The sequence below is a fragment of the Mauremys mutica genome, chromosome 18 (assembly GCF_020497125.1).
Source record: "Mauremys mutica isolate MM-2020 ecotype Southern chromosome 18, ASM2049712v1, whole genome shotgun sequence".
Lineage (NCBI taxonomy): Eukaryota > Metazoa > Chordata > Testudines > Geoemydidae > Mauremys > Mauremys mutica.
This window is the reverse complement of record NC_059089.1, coordinates 2,564,206-2,578,953: the sequence shown is the minus strand read 5'-3', so window position 1 is coordinate 2,578,953 and position 14,748 is coordinate 2,564,206. Positions and strand designations below refer to the sequence as shown.

The window sequence follows — 14,748 nt, the reverse complement described above, 5'->3', positions numbered from 1 at the left end:
CCCCGTCTGAATTCTTAGACCTTGCCCTTTTCACCCCAGCAGGCTACAGAATAGCGTCCATGTTTTGCTCCAGATCATCCCGTCCTCCCAGGGGGAAGGAAATGGCTGCAATGGAGCTGGCTCAGGTAAGGGATTCTCAGGGAGCTGGTGGTGGGTTCTGCTTGGAGGGAGAGGAGCAGTAAATGCATAGGAGGGTGGGAATTGTTAGAGGTGGTGGGAGGCAGGAAATATCTCGGGCGGAGAAAGGGAGGGGACAGGATGTGACAAACCTGCTGACACTAGTGTAGTTTAGGGTGTGATGGGTTGTCACCTGCAGGGGGCAGTCTGGGGGGCTTCTGGGAACCGCTGTGCCCTCTAACCCTCAAGCTGGGCTGGCCCTTCTCACACTGATTTGCTGTAGATTCAGCCAGCCTCTCCAGGGCCTGTTATCACCCAACAGGACAGCAGGTGACGCCATACACCCAACTAAGCTACCTGAGCACTTTACCTGAGCCGCTCAAGGACAGATAGATGACAACAGCCAATTTCTCAACTCCCCAACCTTGCACACTTGCTGTAGGATACATTCAGAATTATACCATCTTATAGTGCACAGTGATCTCTGTAATGTCAGCTCATTAATATAGGCCCCTTCCCCTCGATCTGGGACAGATGTGCACAGCGAGCTTGTGCTAACCAAGCTGAGATTTTCCCCAGACACTTCACTCAAAGTACGCTGGTTAAGATCAAGCATAAAACAAGTTTATTAACTGCAGAAAGGTAGATTAATTGATTATAAGTGATAACAAACAGATCAAAGCAGATTATTTAGAAAATACCGAAACTCAAACTAAGCCTAACATACTATCTGGATAGAATTTGAATTAGCAGTTTCTCACCCTGACTAATTGATACAAGCAGTCCACCAAGTTTCCATACACAAGCTAGAAAACCCTTTCCCCTGGGACTAGCACATCCCCCAGTTCAGTTTTTGTTTCTCAGGTGTTTCCAGGAGTTCTCTTGTGTGGGGAATGAGACGAAGGGATGCCGTCACACCCCACCTTATGTAGCTTTTCTATATGGCGTGACCCCTTTGTTCCAAACTCAGTTCCCAGTCCAGTTTGTGGAAAAATACAGGTACTAAAATGGAGTTTAGTGTCATGTGGTCTGGTCACAGGCCCTGCTGCATCATAGTATCCATGACTAATAGGCTGGCTGAAACATTCACAGGAAGGCTAAGCCCTTCCAAAGTCCATTGTCTTTGTTGATGAGCCATCAGCACTGTCTGGCTTCTTCATTTTTCTACCTGAAAGGCTCGTTGTGAGTGTTACCCAGAGTAAGCACATTTGAAATACAGATACAGAGTCAATATCCATAACTTCAGATACGAACATGATATGTGCACACAAATAGGACAATCATATTCAGCAAATCATAACTTTTCCAGTGACACCACACATGATGAATCTTGTACAAAATACATCATAATTATGTCCTAATCATATTATAACCATACCACTATGATGAATATGGGGGTGTAGTGTCAGATAGGGCCTAATTTCAAGGCACAGGTGTTGGGAATGGAACTTCCCCTCTTTGTGGAACAGGAAATAACCCTCCCGCCAGGGCTGGGACAACTTCCCAGACTCCCAGTGATGGAGCCTGAATCTACTGGCACTTCATTAATTATCACCAACCCCAATCGTTGTGGCAACTGCAAACTTTATCAGTGATGATTTTATACTCTCTTCTAGCTCATGGATAAGAATGTTAAATAGCACAGGGCCAAGAACCAGTCCCTGCGGGAACCTGCTAGAAAGAAATCCACTCGACCACGGTTCCCCATTTACTATCACAGTTTTTAATCTATTTAATGTATGCCGTGTTTATTTTGTATCATTCTAGTTTTTTTAGTAAAAATATTGTGCTGATCAAGTCATATCCCTTACAGAAGTTTAGGTATATTACATCAATACTATTAGCTGCAACCAAACTTTTGATCTCCTCCGGTAAGGATATCCCGTTAGTTTAATAGGCTCTATTTTCTCTAAACCTTTGTTAATGGGCACTAATCATATTACCCTTCTTTGATTCTTTATTAATGAATGAAATCCAGTATTGGCTGCACCATTCTCTTGATGAGTATGGATGTCAGACTTCAGGTCTTTTAGAAAGTCTTGGATACAAGTTATCCGGACCCGCTGATTTAAACATGTCTGATTTTTAATAGCTGCTGTTTAATGTCCTCATGACTTCTTGTTGGAATGGAAAGAGTGTCGTTGTCAACATCTTATGATATGAGTACATCATCTGTTTTTCTCCAAATCCAGGAGAGAAATATTTATTGAGGACTTTTACCTCTTCTGCATTATTTTTGATAATTCTGCCATTTCTATCTAGTAAAGTTTGCACTTAATATACTTTTAAAAACTTCCTTCTTATTGTCATTGATTGGTCATTGATTTCTGATAGCTTTCTTTATCAATTTTCTACACTTCTATCTTTCTAACTTCTGTTCTTTACTATTGACTTCTCCTTTCTTCCATATATTTTATTTGGAGAGTGTTGGGATTCCTACCAGGGAGACACCAGTAGGGTCCAGAGACAGCCCCATCTCCTATATCAAGCTCTGGCTAGTAGGTATGTGATAAATGTGAAGACCCTGCCTCCATCTGTCAGCTGGGAGACACAAAGGTTCTCTCTTTCTACCCTCAGATGCCGCCTGGCTGTTCTAGGTAAGGTGGGGTGGGGCTCTGTTAACATGTGCCTCCCGGAGCTTCCATTTCCCTGGTGCAGCTGTTCCGTGAATAGTGGGGTTGTGAGTGGGGCAGCAGGTACTGAGTGTTGGACTCTTTCTCTTTCAGGGGCCGGTGACCTTCGAGGAGGTGACTGTGCATTTCACCAGGGAGGAATGGGCTCTGCTGGACCCCGCTCAGAGAGCCCTCTACAGGGATGTAATGCAGGAGAACTATGAGACTGTGACCTCGCTGGGTAAGGGTTCCTGTCCCCTCTGTTCTTGGAAGGGGAAATGAAGAGTGAAGGTTCATGCCACCCCCACAGCACCATCTGTACTCTAACCTCTACTCTGTCCTGTTGCAGCATCCAGGGCAGGCTCCAGGCACCAGCCTACCAAGCACGTGCTTGGGGCGGCACCTTGGGAGGGGGCGGCGATCGGGGTTTGTTTTTGTTGTTTTTGGTTTGGCTAGGTGGTGCTGGGGGGGGGCGGGGACTTGGGCGGTGTGACGCGGCGCTGGGGGGGGCGGGGACTTGAGCGGTGCGACGCGGCGCTGTGGGGGCGGGGACTTGGGCGGCGCGACGCGGCGCTGGGGGGTGCGATGCAGCACTGGGGGTTGGGGTCTTGGGCGGTGCGATGCGCCACTGGGGAGGCAGGGACTTGGGGGACGTGACACAGCGCTGGGGGGTGGGGACTTGGGCGGCGCGACGCTCAGGGAGGGGTCGGGCGGCGCTCGCGGGCGCAGGGCGGCGCTCCTTTTTTTTTGCTCGGGGCGACAAAACTGTTAGAGCCGGCCCTGGCAGCATCACCCCAATATGCCGGTGACACACACACACTACCAGAGACCCTCCCCTGCTGCAGAACACTTTGGGAACAGAGCACAGGAGCCGTATCGCAGTGTCAAATATCTCCTGTTTGCTCAAGTAAAACTGGAGGTTAGGTCCAGCATAACGAACAGAAGCTTCCTACCCCCGGCCTTCTCTCAAACCCTGAGCCTTCTCTACCCAAACCAGAATGTGCTTGGGGTGTAACAAGCAAGCGACTGGAGTCAGAGCTCCCGGTCCAGGGTTACTTATCACACAGACACTTGGTGCGTCCCTAAATGCTGGCTGGGAGTATCCAGACAGGGGAGCTCCAGCAGCAGAACACTGAATCTCACCCAGGATTACAGATGACACAACTCCTCACTGCTCTGGATTGCACCCCAGCATGTGAAAATGGCCTAGTTTGGTAGTGACATTTCTTGAGACATGCAGTGTCTTGCTCCCATATCACCAGGTGTAATAACAATAACAGGAAAGGCTGAATATGGAAAACTGATTGTTCAGCTTGCTTTTGACCTGCATCATATTTTGCAATATATTCCAAATAAGGAAATTAACGTGCAACATATGTGTCATTGTTTGGGGTTTTAAGCTTTAAAAGGCTTGTGTGATTTTTAGCTCAGGGGGACAGTATTCCAATAGCTGTCGCCCCCTGCACACTTTTAACCAAGAAAAGAGCCTCAGGCTGAGCTGATTCAAAATCAATCATGTGGTCATTTTCCACAACAAGTTCAAGTGGTCCCTGTGATGGAATGTAAATGTCTTCTTCCCACCTTCCCCCTGCAGGAGAATGGCTGTTTGACCAGCTGTTTGCCTTGCTGTCTCTGAGGAACTGCTCTGCGGGTGTTCCCCAGAATTGTAACTTTTTCAGTAATCTCATAGAGTAAAATCTCATAACTTTACATAAAGTGTTACTACACATTTAACAGGAGGATAATATTCAGTAGGTTATGCGTTTTCAAATGATACCTCACAAGCCATACTGTGTACAAAATTGATCATAATTTTCTAGAAGAGTGAACACAGGGGTATAGACTGACAGAGTGTGTGTGTTCCCAGCAGATATGTGGGTATTTCAGTCCCTCATAAGCACAGTGTTCGGCATCTTCAAGGACCTGGGGAACTGGTCCTGGGAATTCACTGGTTTACCAAGTGTGACACTGTATGGAATTGTGAGACACTTTGGTATTAATAATAAAATAATAATTTAATCTGATAAAATTGCAATGAATCATGCTAGATATGCCATGTAAGGTGTCAGTGAAAATGTTATGATTTGCCAAGTATGATAATGTTGTTTCTATGTTTGTATCACCTTTGTATTGTGAATTATAGATATGTAGGGTATATCTGTATTTCCAGACTTGTGCAGTGTTTCTGGGTGACACCCCCAGACATATTGGCATCAACACTGCCTAGCCTGTTTGATGGCCCATTCAGGGTCATCATCTGTACAATGAGCCCATGGAAAGGACCAAGGGGATACACCTATTGAGTCAGCAAAACATGCCGGGGTATGCCTGTGTAATGAGAACTCCAAGGCTTTTCCATGCCACGTGCTGTGAAGCTTGTGTTTGGGACACAGGAAGTACAGGCCACATGGCAAAAGGAATATAAAGGGCAGCTGCATCATCTCCATTTGTCTTCAATCCCCCTTCCTACCTCTGGAGAAACTTCTCTACAAACTGAACCCTGGAACAAAGGACTGAATGACCCATCCAAGCTATGGATGCGTTCCAGACGGACTTTCAAGCCAGCATCTCACCAATACTGCTAAGAACCTGATATATCCATTTTGGAATGTATCTGACTGCTTTCCCATTTAACTTCTTTCTGTCTTTCTTTCGTTTAAATCTTTAGTTTAGATGCTAAAGGATTGGCTGGAAGGATGGAATTTTGGGTAATATCCAAACCTATACTGACCAGGTGATGTGGCTGACCCTTTGGGGTCAGAAGAACACTTTGTTTATGTGAGCAGAGTTTTTAAATAACCTCTCACTGTACTGGACCTAGTTGCTGATTGGGAGTCAGAGAACAGGGATGGAATAAAGGGGGCCGTGTGATTTCTTTTTTCAGCTTCTCGATTACCCGTGTGGGGGATCAGAAGCACAGTTGGTGACTGGTCGGTGAGTTTAACTTCAGTGTTAACCAGCAGTTTTGGGAGCATCTACTCTCCCTTTTTCAGCCTGCCCTAACTTTGGCATTTTCAGTGAGAACTGCCCCTGGCCCACCAGGTCACACTAAGCCCTGACGTTAAATTAATAGAATGTTTTTTATGACCAAGTCTTATGAAATCAACTGAACTCCTTTGTTCTTCTTCGAGTGATTGCTCCAATGCATTCCAGTTAGGTGTGCGCGCCGCGCGTGCACGGCTCTTCGGAAGATTTTTACCCTAGCAACTCCGGCGGGCCGGCTGGGCGCCCCCTGGAGTGGCGCCGCTATAGCGCTGAATATATACCCCAGCCGGCCCGTCCGCTCCTCAGTTCCTTCTTCCCGCCCATGACGGCAGTCGGAACTGTGGAGTGCTCAGTAGTCCTCCACATCCCTAGCTCTCTCTACTTAATTTTGTATATAGTTCTTTACTGTTATAGTTAGTTTTAGTGGTTAGTTAGTTTAGATAAGGATAGGGGGAGTACTTTCTCCCTCCCCCTCCCCGGTGCGGGCTCATGCCCAAGGCACCGGGTTTTAAGCCCTGTGCAGCGTGCCAGAGGCCTATGCCAGTGGGTGACCCTCACGGCTCCTGCCTCCGTTGCCTGGGCGAGGCACACCGTACAGATAAGTGTGCCATTTGTTCGGCTTTTAAGCCGCGGACGCGTAAAGACAGAGACAGTCGCCTCAAGCAGCTCCTTATGGAGGCGTCCCTCCAGCCCCCGGCACCGTCAGCGCCGGCACCGAGGGCTTCTTCGGTGCAGAGTGCACCCGCGGCACCGACCGGCTCCGGCACCATGGCCACGGTACCTAAACCGCCGCCTAAGGCGACCCGGCACCGCTCGCTCTCGCCTGCACGCAAGCAGAAACTGGCGAAGGCTGTAGCGAAGGCACGCACAGAGTCCGCCACGAGAGTGGCTGCGGCAGTGCGTAAAGCGGGCCCTGAGCCCTCGACTCCGGCTCCGCAAGCGCCGTCGAGTCCGGCACCGCCTCGCTCCCCGGCACCGACCGAGGTTGAGCCAAGGCTGCCTTCGACGCCGGAGACATTCTCCTCTGCGAGAGACCTCATCAGGCTCATAGAGGCTCCGAGCCTCCGGCCCCCGGCACCGCCGGTGCGGGCTGTTGTCTCTCTCGGCAAGCCAGCCAGGATGACAAGACCGCCCTCTGTCGACGAGCGGCGTGGAAGACGGTCGAGGTCCCGGTCCCGGTCCCGGCGCAGGTCCCCGTCCCGCCGTTCGGAGTCCCGTCGCCGCTCCTCTTCACGGCACCGAGCACCATCCCGACGCCGGTCTGAGTCCCGGTACCGCTCTCGATCTCGGTACCGGTCGCACTCCCGGCACCGATCCAGATCACCGTAGCGTCGGTACCGTCGGAGATCATCTCGGCACCGCGACTCTCGGAGTCACTCCCGGCACCGCGGATCCCGGTCCCGGTCGAGCTCCCGGCGCCGGTCAAGCTCCCGGCACCGCCGGAGTCCACGCTCACGGTCACCGTCCCGTCGGCGCTCTGCGTATCGACCCTCGGTGCCATCGGTGCAGGGCCTCCCACCTTCAGCGGTTCAGTCCGTCGGCACTACAGCACCGCCTTGGCCATCCCGCACGGCGTCCGTGGCCTCCGGTGCCGATGATACTACCCACCGGTGGCCGACCCCACAAGGACTTCCGCATGAGCAGTGGGGCTACTGGGTCCCGTGGGGACAGCATGAAGGTCAGGGTATCCCGTTTCCCAGGAGGGATGTGACCACCAGCACCAGGGTCCCTGAAGCGACTGTTAGCCGGCCGCCTCCCTCTCCTCCGCACGAGCCATCTGCTCATCCGGTCCGCCAATCGCCCGCGCCTCACGATTCGGACGAGGCTCACCCACCGGCCGTAGAGCCGGAGCTGGTTCTGCAGGGTGCATCTTCATCATCCTCGCCGGACGAGGCGGTGGCAGGTGCTGCGGCCAGCGAACCCCCGCCCATTGACCTCCGGGCCTTCCAAGACCTGCTTCGCAGGGTGGCGGCGTCCATGAATCTTCCCGTCGAGGAGGTCCAGGAGGATGAGGACCCAATCACCAACGTGGTGGGTGCGGATGCTCCCGTCCGCGTGGCGTTACCCTTCGTCCGGACCATTCAAAAGAACGCCACTACGCTCTGGCAGACCCCCGCTTCCATTCCTCCCACAGCACGCGGGGTCGAGCGGAAGTACTCAGCCCCACCATCAGGCTATGAGTACCTTTACTCCCACCCAACCCCGGACTCCCTCGTAGTCCAATCTGTTAACGACCGGGAGAGGCACGGCCAACTTGCCTCTGCGCCTAAGTCCAAGGACGCCAAGCGCATGGACTTGCTCGGCCGTAAGATCTACTCCGCCGGGGGTTTGCAGCTGAGGATCGCAAACATCATGGTCCTCCTCGCCAGGTACGTCTTTGACATTCTGACGTCCCTGGCGAAGTTCACGGAGCTCCTGCCTTCCACATCACGCCAGGAGTTCTCCGCCTTGCTGGACGAGGGAAAGAAGTCCTCTCGGTCATCTATTACGGCCGCCCTCGACGCCGCGGACTCCGGGGCTCGGACCTTGGTATCCGGCGTGACAATGAGGCGCATCTCCTGGCTGCAGTCCTCCACCCTGCCGCCGGAGGTGCAATATACACTCCAGGACCTCCCCTTCGACACCCAGGGTCTGTTTTCCGAAAAGACGGATGCTCGGATCCAGACCCTGAAGGACGGGCGTGTTGCCATCTGCACGCTCGGAATGCACACGCCGGCGACGCAGTGCAGGTCCTTCCGGCCGCAGCCCTCCCGCTATCAACAGCGCTATCGCCCCTATACCAGCAGACGACCGACCCAAAATCGCCGTCGTCCGTCCGGCAACCGCCGCAACCAGGGCCAGGCCGCTTCCAAGACCCCTCAGGGGGCTAAGCAGGCCTTTTGATGGGACGATCGAGGACGGCCCATCACTCTCCCTACCGGATCCTTCCCCTTTATTTTACAACCGCCTTTCCCATTTCTTTTCGGCGTGGTCCCGCTTAACATCGGACAACTGGGTACTTCAAACAGTCCAGTCGAGATACCGCCTTCAATTTGTTTCGCCCCCGCCTTCCCACCCACCCTCCCTGTCCCTCTTCAGGGACCCCTCTCACGAGCAAGTCCTCTTACAAGAGGTTCAGACTCTGTTGAGCGTGGGTGCCATAGAAGCAGTGCCTCAAGACAGGCGGGGCAGGGGATTCTACTCCCGTTATTTTCTCATCCCCAAGGCGAAAGGCGGGCTACGTCCTATCCTGGACCTTCGCGAGCTGAACAAATATCTGCTCAAGCCCAAGTTTCGTATGGTCACCCTGGGGACCATTATTCCCTCCCTGGATCCGGGAGACTGGTTTGCCGCCCTCAACATGAAGGACGCCTACTTCCATGTCGCGATCTATCCTCCTCATCGGCGTTATCTTCGGTTTGTGGTCAACAACGCCCACTACCAGTTCGCCGTGTTGCCATTCGGACTCTCCACGGTGCCGAGGGTATTTACAAAATGCATGGCAGTCGTAGCAGCAGCCCTCCGCCGTCGTCAGATGCACGTCTACCCGTATCTCGACGACTGGCTGGTCCGAGCTCAGTCCCGTCAGCTCGTGATAGAACAGATGGCAGAAATTCTGTCTCTCTTTCAGCGGCTTGGTCTTCTCATCAACACCGAGAAGTCCACTTTGTTCCCAACGCAGCGGCTGGAGTTCATCGGAGCGGTTCTCGACTCCACGGTTGGCAGGGCCTCTCTTCCTCGCGCCCGGCACCAGACGATGGCCTCCATCATCCGGGATCTGGTCGCCTTCCCGACCACAACCGTGCGCTCCTGCCTACGCCTTCTGGGTCACATGGCCTCCTGCACATATGTCACTGCATATGCGCGACTCCATCTTCGCCCCTTCCAGTCCTGGCTCGCGACGGTGTACCGGCCTCATCGAGACCCCATCGACATGGTGGTCACGGTCAACAGGACGGCCCTCGACTCCCTCCGCTGGTGGCTCACCCCAGAGGTCGTGTGTGCGGGGGTCCCGTTCCATCCTCCTCGCCCATCCGTTACGCTGACCACGGATGCCTCAGCGCTCGGTTGGGGGGCCCACCTGGGCGAGCTTCACACCCAAGGCCTTTGGTCGCCCCAGGAACTCGCGCTACACATCAATGTCCGCGAGCTCCGTGCCATCCGCCTCGCCTGCCGGACCTTCTGCTCCCACCTACAACGCCGTTGTGTAACAGTACTCACGGACAACACCGCTGCGATGTACTATGTAAACAAGCAGGGCGGAGCCCGCTCTTCTCCCCTCTGCGAGGAAGCGATCCTCCTGTGGGACTTCTGCGTGACCCACTCCATTCACCTAGAAGCGTCTTTTCTTCCGGGAGTGCAGAACACGCTGGCCGACCATCTCAGCAGGTCGTTTCTCTCCCACGAGTGGTCCCTTCGTCCCGACGTTGCACATACGATTTTCCAGAGGTGGGGGTTTCCCCGGGTCGACCTCTTCGCCTCCAAGGCGAACAGGAAGTGTCTCCAGTTTTGCTCGTTCCGAGGTCACTCGCCGGCTCTCTGTCGGACGCCTTCCTGTATCCCTGGCAGACTCACCTCCTCTATGCCTTCCCTCCTTTTCCTCTCGTGCACAGAGTGCTCCAGAAGCTGCGGAGGGATCGAGCCACCGTCATACTCGTGGCTCCGGCCTGGCCGAGACAGCATTGGTACACCCTGCTGCTCGAGCTCTCCGTTCGGGATCCCATCCCCCTCCCGTTATGGCCGGACCTCATCACGCAGGACTTCGGCAGACTCCACCATCCGAACCTGCAGTCCCTCCATCTTACAGCCTGGTACCTGCGTGGTTGACCCACGCAGAGAGGGACTGTTCGGCAGCCGTGCAGCAAGTCCTGCTTGAGAGCAGAAAGCCTTCCACTCGCTCCACCTACCTGGCGAAATGGAAGAGGTTCGCGCTCTGGTGTGACCAACGAGGGCTCAACCCTTTCGTCGTACCCGTCCCTACCATCTTGGACTACCTTTGGTACCTTAAGGAGCAAGGTCTGGCGGTCTCCTCCTTGCGGGTACACCTGGCAGCGGTGTCCGCTTTTCGTCCTTCTCTGGAAGGTCACTCCATCTTTTCCAATCCGATGGTCTCCCACTTCCTGAAGGGCCTGGACCGATTGTACCCGCCGGTGCGGCGTCCGGCCCCAACCTGGGATTTGAACCTCGTCCTGTCCAAACTCATGGGTCCGCCATTCGAACCGATGGCCACATGTTCTCTTCTTTACCTCTCCTGGAAGACGGCCTTCCTCGTCGCCATAACATCGGCCAGACGAGTCTCGGAGCTCCGGGCGCTGACGGTAGGTCCGCCATACACCGTCTTCCACACAGACAAGGTGCAGCTTCGTCCGCATCCGGCCTTCCTGCCAAAAGTGGTCTCGGCTTTCCACCTCAATCAGGACATCTTTCTCCCGGTCTTCTTCCCGAAGCCCCATGCCTCGCCTCGGGAACAACAGCTCCACACCCTCGACGTCCGTAGAGCGCTCGCTTTTTACATCGAGCGGACGAAACCTTTTCGGCGTTCTACACAACTCTTCATAGCAGTCGCCGATCGCATGAAAGGCGAGCCGGTCTCTTCCCAGCGCATCTCCTCCTGGGTAACTCAGTGCATCAGAGCATGCTACGAGCTGGCTCGCGTGCCCCCGGGCTGCTTCACCGCTCATTCCACGAGGGCGCAAGCCTCGTCTGCCGCCTTCCTGAGCCAGGTCCCCATCCAGGACATCTGTCGAGCGGCCACATGGTCTTCGGTCCACACCTTCGCCTCCCACTATGCGTTGGTGCAGCAGTCTCGAGACGACGCAGCCTTCGGCTCAGCAGTTTTACACTCTGCCACGTCTCACTCCGACCCCACCGCCTAGGTAAGGCTTGGGAATCACCTAACTGGAATGCATTGGAGCAATCACTCGAAGAAGAAAAGATGGTTACTCACCTGTAGTAACTGTTGTTCTTCGAGATGTGTTGCTCCAATCCATTCCAGACCCGCCCTCCTTCCCCACTGTCGGAGTAGCCGGCAAAAAGGAACTGAGGAGCGGACGGGCCGGCTGGGGTATATATTCAGCGCTATAGCGGCGCCACTCCAGGGGGCGCCCAGCCGGCCCGCCGGAGTTGCTAGGGTAAAAATCTTCCGAAGAGCCGTGCACGCGCGGCGCGCACACCTAACTGGAATGGATTGGAGCAACACATCTCGAAGAACAACAGTTACTACAGGTGAGTAACCGTCATTTTTCTTTCATCTGAGCAGGGTTTCTAGTTTTCCAACCTGATGTGATCTCCCAGCTGGAACAAGGGGAAGAGCCATGGGTCCCAGACCTCCAGGGTTCAGAGGAAAGAGAGATCCTGAGATCTTCCTGCACAGGTGAGGAAACATTAAACCACCTCAGAATCTGTAAGTGCCTGAAGGAAACATCTGGGATGCCCTACAAAGCCCTTGGGAGGTCTCTCAGTTCATTATTGTCCCTAGCAGGGGTCGTATCCTCAGGGTAAATATAGCTCATGGCTTCCTATAGACCCTAGCAGACACCAGGCAGTAGCTTCCTCCCTTCCCCCTGCGTATTTGGATGGGATGTGAAGGCTGAATTCATCCCCCTCCTCTCTCCTACTTGGGGGAAGAGTTTGGGGGAGTTCAGCTCCTGATTTTTATTTGACCTGTCTTCAGCACTTGTTTTGGTTTGGTCTTCCCCTTTCCATCCCTGTCTGAGGTTTCTGTCTCTGTCACAGCAGGTGATGCAATGGCATGTGAGAAAGAGGAGCAGAATTCTCAGCCTGAAAATGTTGAGCCAGTGGGTAAAAACAGAGCATTATCTCAAAGATGGAAAAGGAATGTGTCCAGGAGTCATGAGCAGGGAAAATCCTGGGAGTTTCAGCACAGACCAAAAACAGATCAAGGAAACCAGCCAGGGAAGAAAGTGGATACATTTATTTCCTGTTGGGGAACTCAGAAGGTCCTCATGGAAACTACAACACAGCAGGATATCCTCAGGCGAAAGAGAAAAAATACATGCAGGGAGTGTGGAAAAACCTTCTCTCACAGCTCAGCCCTTTCTGTACATCAGAGAATCCACACAGGGGACAGGCCCTATGAATGCACTGAGTGTGGGAAAACCTTCAGTCGCAGTTCGCACCTTATTAGTCATCAAACAATCCACAGAGGAGAGAGGCCCTATGAATGCCGTGAGTGTGGGAAATGCTTCACTAGCAGCTCAAACCTTTCTCAACATCAGAGAATCCACACAGGGGAGAGGCCCTTTGAATGCCGTGAGTGTGGGAAATGCTTCACTAGCAGCTCAAACCTTTCTCAACATCAGAGAATCCACACAGGGGAGAGGCCCTTTGAATGCCGTGAGTGTGGGAAATGCTTCACTAGCAGCTCAAACCTTTCTCAACATCAGAGAATCCACACAGGGGAGAGGCCCTTTGAATGCAGTGAGTGTGGGAAAAGCTTCACTAGCAGCTCAGACCTTTCTAAACATCAAAGAATCCACACAGGGGAAAGGCCCTTTGAATGCTGTGAGTGTAGGAAAACCTTCAATCGCATCTCACACCTTATTAGGCATCAAACAATCCACAGAGGAGAGAGGCCCTATGAATGCCTTGAGTGTCGGAAATGCTTCACTAGCAGCTCGGCCCTTTCTGTTCATCAGAGAATCCACACAGGGGAGAGGCCCTTTGAATGCCGTGAGTGTGGGAAACGCTTCACTAGCAGCTCAAACCTTTCTCAACATCAGAGAATCCACACGGGGGAGGCCCTTTGAATGCCGTGAGTGTGCGAAAAGCTTCACTCAAAGATCAGTCCTTTCTAGACATCAGAGAATCCACACAGTGGACAGGCCCTATGAATGCACTGAGTGCGGGAAAACCTTCAATTGCAGTTCGCACCTTATTAGGCATCAAACAATCCACGAGGAGAGAGGCCCTATGAATGCAGTAAGTGTGGGAAATGCTTCACTAGCAGCTCAAACCTTAGATTTAATTTACCCTGGTTCCTCAACTGTTGCTACAGCTCTAGTACCCATCAATCCAAAGACTGAGAGAAATGGAGAGTTCCAACCATTGTCCTTTTAGTATCTTATTGTTCCTCTCTCTGTTTTTTGTGCTGGCCTTTCTATTCTATCATTTTCTGCCTTTGTTTAGTTGGTAACAGTTGGTTTCCATCACTCACGTTTGTTTGTTTAAATCTCTATCCGTTGTTAAATAAATTTTTTGCTTGTTCGATAACTGTACTCAGGTGCTGTGTGAGATACAGTAGCAATGGCCCACAGTAAAACTAGTAACCTGGGATACTTAGGGAAGAGAGGATCTGGGATTTCACCAAGTATCTGGTGATCCGGGCTGGACCCCAGAGGGGGACACATTGAAGGAACTCAAGGGTTAAGGTGGCTGCTGTAGCTCAGAGGAGGGTCCTTGAGTTCCAGCAAGCTGGTGAGTTTGGTCACTAACATCCAGCTGCCAAATGCAAAACTCCCTCTTCCTTGTGGCAGGTGGCAACAAGGAGACTCACGGTCCTCAGCACCCTGAGAAGGGTCACAATGTGTCTCTATGTTGATCCACCTGTCAAATTCACACAGGGAAAGCTCCCGATAGCACAAAACTCTGCCCTATGAAATCATGGAACATGTGCTCTTTGCTCTGTGAAAGCATGTAAAGAATCCAAGCGCTGGAGGACAGGGTTTGGGTCCAGAGTGACCTAGACAAATTAGAGGATTGGGCCCAAAGAAATCTGAGAAGGTTCAACAAGGAGAAGTGCAGAGTCCTGCATTTAGGATGGAAGAATCCTATGCACTGCCACAGACTGGGGACTGACTGAGTGAGGGGGGTTTGATAGCAGCCTTCAACTACCTGAAAGAGCAGCAGTGTGGGCTTTCTCCTGGCCACTTTTGCTGGGCTGGGCAGGCAGCCTGGAGGCCTTTCTAGAAGAGCATTGGGAACGGAGTTAGAAAAACCAATGTGAAAACCAGAACCTCAGGTTTAGACTCATTTATTTATAATATTAAATCTTCAATTCTAGTGTCATAGTCAATACAATTGCTTCAGCCTGATA

At 52.6% G+C, this 14,748-nt stretch overlaps 1 pseudogene; it reads left to right on the top strand.

The window, feature by feature from the left end:
* Positions 1 to 13,607, top strand: part of LOC123352652 — a 209,946-nt pseudogene extending 196,339 nt beyond the window's left edge.
* The last annotated feature ends 1,141 nt before the right edge of the window (positions 13,608 to 14,748 follow it).